We start from the raw sequence: 9,213 nt of genomic DNA, 5'->3' as shown, positions 1-9,213 counted from the left end.
CACAAGACTCCAAAATCAAAGGCCTTTCAGAAGTTTTCAGATAGGGTGACAACTTCACAAAATAGTCTGTCTCCTCTAGTCCAGACTCAACATTTCACAGCAGATTCCAGGCAGACGACCACAGAAGAGAGGATTCTACTAAACGCAGAACGTTGCTCCCAAGAGAGGGGCTGTGCTTCTGTCTGTCCCAGACAGTCATTTTAAGTAGACCAGGGAGGAGACAGCTCCTCTTCTTAGACTGAAGATGAAGCAGACTAGAACAATTCTAGTTCTAAGCCTACAAGAAAAAGTGAAGAAAATCATAAGAAACTAAGCCTTAAACTGCCTTAAAATCTAAAACTAACCTGAACAGCTTGATTTTCAGAGTTATAAGGAAAAGAAAGCTACCTATCTAAAAAGATTAGGCAGATATAGATAGACGATTGATAGACAATAGATCAGTAGATAGGTGATAGATGATAGGTAGATAGATTAATTGATCTACCTGCATTTATACACTTATACATACCACAATTTTTTTCCTTTTACCCAGTTTTGTTGTTTCCTTACTGTTTTAGTCAGCTCAGTCTGCTATAACAGAATAACATAGACTGATGGCTTAAACAGCAGAAATTTATTTCTCACAGGTCTGGAGGTTGGAAGTCTGAGTCGGGGTGCCAGAATGATGAGATTCTAGCAAGGATTCTCTTCCTGCTTTACAGAGGCTGTCTTCTCATTGTGTCTTCACGTGGCAGTGAAAGAGTTCATCTCTCTTATGTCTCTTTTAATAAGTACACTAATCCCAGCCATGAGGGTACACTCTCTGACCTAATTGCCTCCCTACACATACTACCCCACTGGGGATTAGGGCTTCAACACACAAATTTTGGGAGGACACAAACATTCAGTCCATAGAACTTGCCAAATAGCCAAGCCTCAAAAAACTGCATCTGCTGTAATCCCCAAAAGAATAGCATGGGATCATGAGAGGCAGTGACCAGAATCCAGAGTCCATCCGACGAGCAGCTAATGCCCGTAAGTTTCATACATTCTTGGCAGGGAAGCCATCTCTCCTGGGCCATTGTAATCTCTGACTAGTCACTTTACTTTCTGAAGCAATGCTTGAAATTTAACATGCATCGGGGGCTGATGAAGAGCTTGTTAGACTTGCCATTCCCAAAGTTCCGTGGACTCTGAGGCAGGAGATTTGAGAACCCTATCTTGCAAATATTGTCCTAAAACATAACTGATAAACCCTTCCCCGTCACTGTCACATGATTAGACTCAGGAGTCTGGCTGGGTTCATCTCTAAATTAAGAGTCTCTTGGAAGAGACACCAAGGTTGCAACCTCAAGCGTTGATGAGAGAATTCTCTCAAATGAGAGAATGTTGCACCAGACCCAAAAGCCATGTGGCAGCAGGTGTACACATGGTGCGGCTTTCCTCTATGGCACCAGAGTGCCATTAAGTGGTCTTATCACTGACTGTACATCACAGAGGCAGGCCAAAGGCTAAGCTTCTCTACTCAGTAATAATTTGTGTTGCCATGGGATGCCTATGAATCATTGCTGGTCCAGAGGAGCCTAAATTTTCTCTTCCAGGATGAGGTATCAAGGTTGCAAGGAGTATTTTACTTTTTACTTTCTAAACCTTCCTTTCAATCACTTTAAATCAAGGAATGAAAAATAATCCAGTAAAGGATAAGTCAGGAGTTTATGGCCACACTTTGCCCACATATTATTGTTTCCTGTCGGATTACACTGTCAGAGGTGATAGAGAGTGATATCATTTTAGGGCAATTATAATAAGAAGAATGTATTACTAATCACTAAACAATATATCCCTTATTCATCTAGTTAAGTCATGCATTCACCCGCTTCACTTCCTAGACATTTACATAAACAGTGAAGGAGAAAGGTGGCTTTCACGCAGCCAAGCATGACTCAATTCATAACAATATTTTTGAACTCTTCTTGTATTTGCTTGCCCTTGGCTAGGTCTGTAGGCTAATGACCTCAAGAAGCTTTAAGTCTTTGTTTTAAAACTATAAATGTGGTGTTTATTTTTCCCCTCTGTCAAAAAACAAAGAAGATGAACAAGTGCTAAAAATGGTAACCTTGGATAATTGATTTCTTGCCTAATTAATGAAAACATTTTCTTTAAACTTGAAGAAAAAATTAAATGGTTGTGGTAGATAAGAGAAACGGGGTAGAAACTGACTAGGCGTGCTAACGAAGGCTTTAGACACAGGGCTAAAGGCCCACATTCAGAGTTGGTTAGACAGTCATAAAAACAAAAGTTAAGAATAGAGTGGTTCTTTAATTACCTAATGTTGGTTTTTGCATTTCACTACAAGTTTTCATTAAGCATCTCTTTTCTAAGGTGTAATTCACTAAATAATGTGATATTAATTAGGCACAGTGATGGCCCAGGGAGCGAATTTCCATTTCCTCATTATCAAGCAAGTGCTATCTCCTATGGGCAGTAAGTCATCAAACCCAACATATCATTAGCTTCATCATTTTAGCAAATCAGTTCTGGCTAATAGCTTAAAATTGGTTAAATGGGATGTTCTTTGACATGCAGCCCTGGGAGTGATGAGAAAATAATGGGTCTCTTCTTTAGGCAGAAGAATAATTAGCAATAAGGAGTGCCCAAGTTCAATTAATTAATGATTTGCCAACACAGTGAATGAGGCATTAGAGAGTCTAGTTCAGGATCGATCTGTAGCAAAATGAGTAAGCAAACCCAGGCAAAAGGATACTCATTAGCTGTTTGTTTTTTCTATTTAGTCCAATTGCCAGGCCTCTGTCAATCAAAAACCTTGAGAAAGCAAGAATGAAAATTCTCTCTGGCTAAAGAGGTGGGTCTTTAGACCTTTATAGAGTTTGCAAATCACACGGATTTATTACTACAAACACTTTATCAATAAATGCCTCCCTATAAATATTGTATCAAGAGGCATCTAACCAATTTGAAATGGTTGGGGAATTTTATGCGTGGGTTAGCTGGCAAAGAAGTTGACTTCCATATACATACTTCTCCAGTTAAGAGTCTACCCTCCACCAAGACCATGAGAGCTGACTTAGTGGAATGCAAGAGCTGACCATAGAAACCTGATCATTCTTCATCTGAGCGTATCACCGTCACCATTTTCTTTGTGTGTGTGTAAATATGACCTCCCTATTTTCTACAAAGGAGAGAAGTGGGCAGAAGAAGCGGTTTTGAAGATTAATAGTGCACATGCCAAATATTTGGACTTCCTGGAAGAAAGATGTTATGAACCAGTTGTCTGGAAGCCAGGCTCACTGTTAAGAGCATCTGAGAGCTTCTTACAAATAATTCCCCAGCCCAGTGCTTCTCAGACTTTAACGTGTATAACAACCCAGGGGGACTTTTGTTAAGCTTCAGATTCTGCTTCGTTAGGTTTGGGTTGGAGCTTTTGATTCTGCACTTCTGACAAGCTCCCAAGTGATGCTGATGCTGCTGGCCTATAGTTTGGGAATCACTACTGTAAGCCTTGTTTTGAAATACAATCATTCTTGTGAAAGCATTTTGTAAATGGTAATGCATTACCTTAACTGAAGTATTATAATAAACAGGGATCGTGTTACTAAAATAACCACATTACAGACCATTTTAGATGTGATGTAATATGTGTAATATGGCCCTCAAAATGTTTTCTTTTTTCTCTTAATCTGTTAGCTCTTTAAAATCCAATCTATTAGCAAATTCTGTCAAGGTTGCTTTCTGTGACCTGCTCCTTTGATTCCACATCAACTTTGTAAGATTCATTCCTATTGCACAGAGCTAGAGTTCGTTTGCAGAAAAATCATATTTTGATATAAAAACTTAAAATGTCACATCCTACTCCAATATAAACTCTAGATGGATTTTTTTGGAAACAAAATGTGGAAAAAACCATCAGCTGAAAATATAGAAGAATGCATTTGTAGCTCCAAAATAAGGAAGGGTTTCTTAATAAGACCAGAAAGCACAAATTACAAGGACAGCACTGTTAAAATTGATCATATAGCAATTTAAATTGTCAGCTATAATTTAAGAAAAATAAAGTTGAGACAAGTGACAATAGTTGCAGTATATATGGCAAAGATTAGTATCTAAGATTCTCAAAGAACTCTTACGAACTTATAAGAAAATGATAAATGATACAATAGAAAAGTGTTTTTTAAGAACAGGTAAGTCACATAGGGAAAGAAAAAAACTAAATTGCTAATAAGCAGCCAAAGGAACTCAACCACACTTGGGTAAATCAGGAAAAAAAAAGTGAGAAACTTAAGTTACCATTTCATACTCATTTGACTGGCAACAATTTGAGTTTAACAATACAAAGTGTTGGTAAAAACATCCGTATTAATGGTGTGGCTGTAAATGGGGAATATCATTTTGGAGATCAGCCTTGCAATTTCTAGTAAAGCTATATTACTTTCCACTCCGCCGTTCTACTTCTAGGTAGGAAGACTTGTAAAGGGTTGTTCATTGTAATATTATTTGTATTAAAAAAAAAAGATAAGGACCACTATAGTGACCAACAAAGAACTTATTTACTTGCTAGATGAAACAGGTAAATCAAGAAATTGAGTATTTCTCTGGTGGGGGTAGAGGGGCAAAAAGAAGATTCATGGAAAAGGTACAATGACTCCCTATCCATGCACAGTTGATTAAAGTAAATTAGTAGTAAATGTTGAAAGAGAAAAGCATCATTCAGTATCTGAAACCAAGAAGCAGACAGCTAGGCTGGTCGAATAGCTCATTAAACAAACTGCTCATCTCACAGGGAAAGTTCTTTGGGAAGAGTTCGCGTTAAGTAGTGATGGTTACAGAAGCAGGACTAGGTTGGTGCTAGTGTAAGAAACACGGATTGTGTTGGCTACAGAAGCATGCCCTTTGTTAGTTAAAGAGGTGCAAGTACATGTTCTCACTCATAGGCGGGTGTTGAACAATGAGAACACATGGACACAGGGAGGGGAGCACTACACACTGGGGTCAGTTGGGGGGAAATAGGGGAGGGACAGTGAGGGTTGGGGAGCTGGGGAGAGGGAGAGATAGCAAGGGGAGAGATGCCAGATGTAGGTGATGGGGAGGAAGGCAGCAAATCACACTGCCACGTGTGTACCTATGCAACAATCTTGCATGTTCTTCACATGTACCCCAAAACCTAAAATGCAATAAAATAAATGGAAAAAGAAAAGAAAAAAGAAAAAAAAAGAGAGGTGTGCGTAGACGTCAGCCTTAGAAGCATATTAACTGGCGTGAATCTGATGCCCAATCATGCTCTTTCAAAGCACGAGGCTGTCGCTGATTGGCAGATTTCAGAGGTGTATTCACTGAAGTAAGTTGCCATTGATTTAATAGAGAGATTTAAAAACAATGCTGCTGTTGCTTTAATATCATAGCTACAGACCTATCACTGATTAAATAGATTTCAAACCAGTGCCAATGTTTATTTATTACTTCTAAGAACATAAGGACTTTTGTTTTTCTCATTATCCGGGAAAGAGATTTTAATAAGTCACTGAAGGTTTGATGTACCAAGTTAGTTCCAAGTTCAAAGTCACCATTTAGCTTTAGACCATTAGAACTGGTGGTAGTAAAACAGCATCAACTGCCCTCCCCACTCCCTACCAACCAGTTCCGGAAAAGGAGTCCTGCTCTATTGCCCAGGCTGGAGTGCAGTAGCACAGTCTTGGCTCACTGAAACCTCCACCTCCCGGGTTCAAACAATTCTCTTGCCTCATCCTACAGAGTAGCAGGGACTACAGGCATGTGCCATCACATCCAACTAATTTTCATATTTTTAGTAGAGGTGGGGTTTCACCATGTTGGCCAGGCTGATCTCAAACTCCTGACCCCAAATGGTCCACCACCTGGGCCTCCCAAAGTGTTGGGATTACAGGCATGAGCCACCATGCCCAACCAGTGCAACATTGTTTGGTTTGACAGCACGTAAGAAAGGATTGCTGCAAGTGCAAAGTTCTTCTTTTGTACTTGTAATAGGAAAAAAAATGGAGATCAAATATATGCTCATCAATAGAAGAATAGATAATGTGTTACATATACATGTTACGTATTCTATAGTTGTTAAAACCAGCTGGATCCAAATATATCAACAGAAATAAGTATCTAAAACAGAATATTTTGTAATGAATGAAACTGGAGAATATAACATGTGGTATAATATCTGTAATTTTTAAAAAAACGGTAATGTATTGTGTTTATGTGTCTGTGTTTATAGATAGTCAAATGAGAAAAACGTGGAGCAGGTACACACTAAAGTCACAATTATGTCTAACTTGGGAAGGTGTGAAATATATGGAATCAAGAAAAGAAAAAGAACTTTGAGGCAAATATTAATTTGGGTGGGATAACTCATTTTTCTGTGTTTCTGTATGTTGTACTTCTTTCTAAAATGAAAGAAAACCTAAGCTTTGAGTAATTGTTCTACTTTTTTCATGAACAACTCATTATCTTTTTAAAACTTTTCTAAAACCATGAACTGTCCTGCCTATAACACAAACATCAAACAGATCGAGTCTGTACCGCTAATCGAAAACCACAAATAAAGGACGTTTTAACTAGAAAGATGACCTCATTCCCTTAGTGGTGTATTTTAGCTCTGTCAGATTTTGACTAGTGCCATTCTCCTCAGCTGCCATGATTTCCAATTTAGTTGTGATAAACAATCTTCTCTGATCGTTCCCTTGACAGGATTTCTCTTTTAAAAAAAACAGAAGTTGCTAAAGGGAAAAGACCAGGAGTATAAATAAGCCCCTGCCTTCTTTACTGAAATTTTTACTGAGATAATTGTAGAATAGATCTACATACAGTTAGAAGAAATAATACACGGGATCCCATATACACTTTATTTAGGGAGTGAGATGGAGTCTCACCCTGTGGCCCAGGCTGGAGTGCAGTGACCCACCATCTCGGCTCACTGCGACCTCTGCCTCCCAGGTTCAAGCAATTCTTGTGCCTCAGCCTCCGGAGTAGCTGGGATTACAGGCGCCCACCACCACACTTGGCTAATTTTTGTATTTTTAGTAGAGACTAAAACTTCTTTTTATGTACTTATTTTCTATCTGTATATCCTCTTTGGTGAAATAGCTGTTTATGTGTTTGCTATTTTCTAACTAGATTTTTTTTAATGTTGAGTTTTGAGAGTTCTTTATATATTCTAAATACTAGTTCTTTGATGGATATGTGATTTCCAAGTATTTTCTCTTGGTCTGCAACCTGTCTTTTTATCTTTTTCACATATGTTTCATGGATAACAAGCTTTCAGTTTTAATGAGACCCAATTTATCTACTTTTCCTTTTATGGATTGTGCTTTTCTTGTCAAGTCTAAGATCTCTTTGCCTAGCCCTAGATCCTGAAGATTTTTCTCCTTTTTTCAAAAAGTTTCATAGTTTTACATTTAAGTCCACGATGCATTTTAAGTAAATGTTTGTAAAAGTATTTGGATTGAGATTCCATTTTTTTCCAAAACAGTCTTTCCTCTGCATACACACACCCTAAAACCTTAAATTTAAATAGAGGATAACTCAATCACAGAAGCAAAGAGTCACATAGTTTCTTTTCATTGTAGAGATTAAATTACCAGATGATGAATATCAGTTTTTATCTTTCCTCTAGTTCTGACATTTTAAACCCTCCAATGGGTAAAATAGAAAATATAAGAGCAGCCCTCTTGCTTTCAATTTCCATTTTATGCTGACCTAGGACCTGAACACTCCTGTGTTAGGCACCATACACCTACACTCTAGTGAAAGCCCAGCAGTCATTATTCCTTCCATAGGCACATCCTGGGCATTCCCTCTGCCAGGCACTGGCAGAGATGAAGATCCAGCTTCTGGCCTCCAGGGGCCTTGTAGTCTCCAGCAGGGAACAGTCAGGGACCTCACATGATTAGAATACAGTGAGTTCCCTGGCAAAAGTGAAGTTGAGAAATCTTCAAGAGAGGCGTGCCTAGCTCTTTTGTGGGGAGCAGGAGAAGCTTCCCTGGGGAGGTGAGGTGAAAGATCAGATCAGCCGGAATGTGGACTGCAAGGCAAAGGGGAAAACAAAAATTCAAAATCTTTGCAAAAGCTCGGCATGGCTGGAAGAATGGGTGCACAGTAGAAAGAAATGGCGTCGTAGAGGATGTGGGTGGGGATGCCCATGCGGGAACGTTGCAGCAGATGATTCTGAGTCTCTCACTCTCTCTCATCAACAAAAAGCTTCAGTTCCACTTCTTTTTTTTTTTAAGGTATTAGGTCAGTGCAAAAGTAATTGTGGTTTTAACAGTAATGGCCAAAACCGCAATTACTTTTGCACCTGCTGGAAACCTTCGTCATGCTAACTATATTGAGGAACTCATTTGAATGTAATAAAAGAGAGCAGAGGCTAACTGAGACTGTGTAACTGTATTCACAGCACATCAGGAGCACTATACTGGAGTCGGGAAACCAGGGCTATACTCCCAGGCTGGCTACTAATCTGAAGAAAACACTATTTAGTCACAGCTTCAGGATTTATGGATGGGGTTAAAACGCCTCAAGGTGTGACTCTTCATCCATTATTAAACACAGAGTGAGCGAATGGGACTCTGCTAGTCACTCAGTTATCAAAAATAAATACAATATCATCATCAACAATATGATCATTAAATTGATGTGACTTTTACCATAAAATGGATATATCAAACACATAAAAACATTATTTTACTTTTTTTAATCCAATAAACAAATTTACTTTCTTGGATAAAAAAATAAGTACAATGATTGGAGTCTAAAATTTTGTTGGTGGTTAATCAATGCTGTTTCACTCAGGTACACACTTCCTCTGACGATTTTTTTAAAATTCTGATGAAGTATTATGGAAGTTTGTTTGTGTTGAACTTATATTGGTGTCCTTTTGAACTTGTTAGTTGATTCCGTATGAAACAAATTGCTTCTACCTCTGAGAAATAAGTCACCTAGAAAGTGTGATTTGAAGCTGGGAACAGTGGCTCACACAAGTAATCCTAGCACTTCGGGAGGCTGTGGCAGGTGCATCAACTGAGGTTAGGAGTTCAAGATCAGCCTGGCCAACATGGTGAAACCTCATCTCTACTAAAAATACAAAAATCACCCAGGCATTGTGGCAGGCACCTATAATCCCAGCTACTCAGGAGGCTGAGGTAAGAGAATCACTTGAATCTGGGAGGTGGAGGTTGCAGTGAGCTGAGATCACAC

Source organism: Cebus imitator, unplaced genomic scaffold (assembly GCF_001604975.1).
Source record: "Cebus imitator isolate Cc_AM_T3 unplaced genomic scaffold, Cebus_imitator-1.0 Scaffold75, whole genome shotgun sequence".
Lineage (NCBI taxonomy): Eukaryota > Metazoa > Chordata > Mammalia > Primates > Cebidae > Cebus > Cebus imitator.
This window is presented reverse-complemented; position numbering follows the sequence as displayed.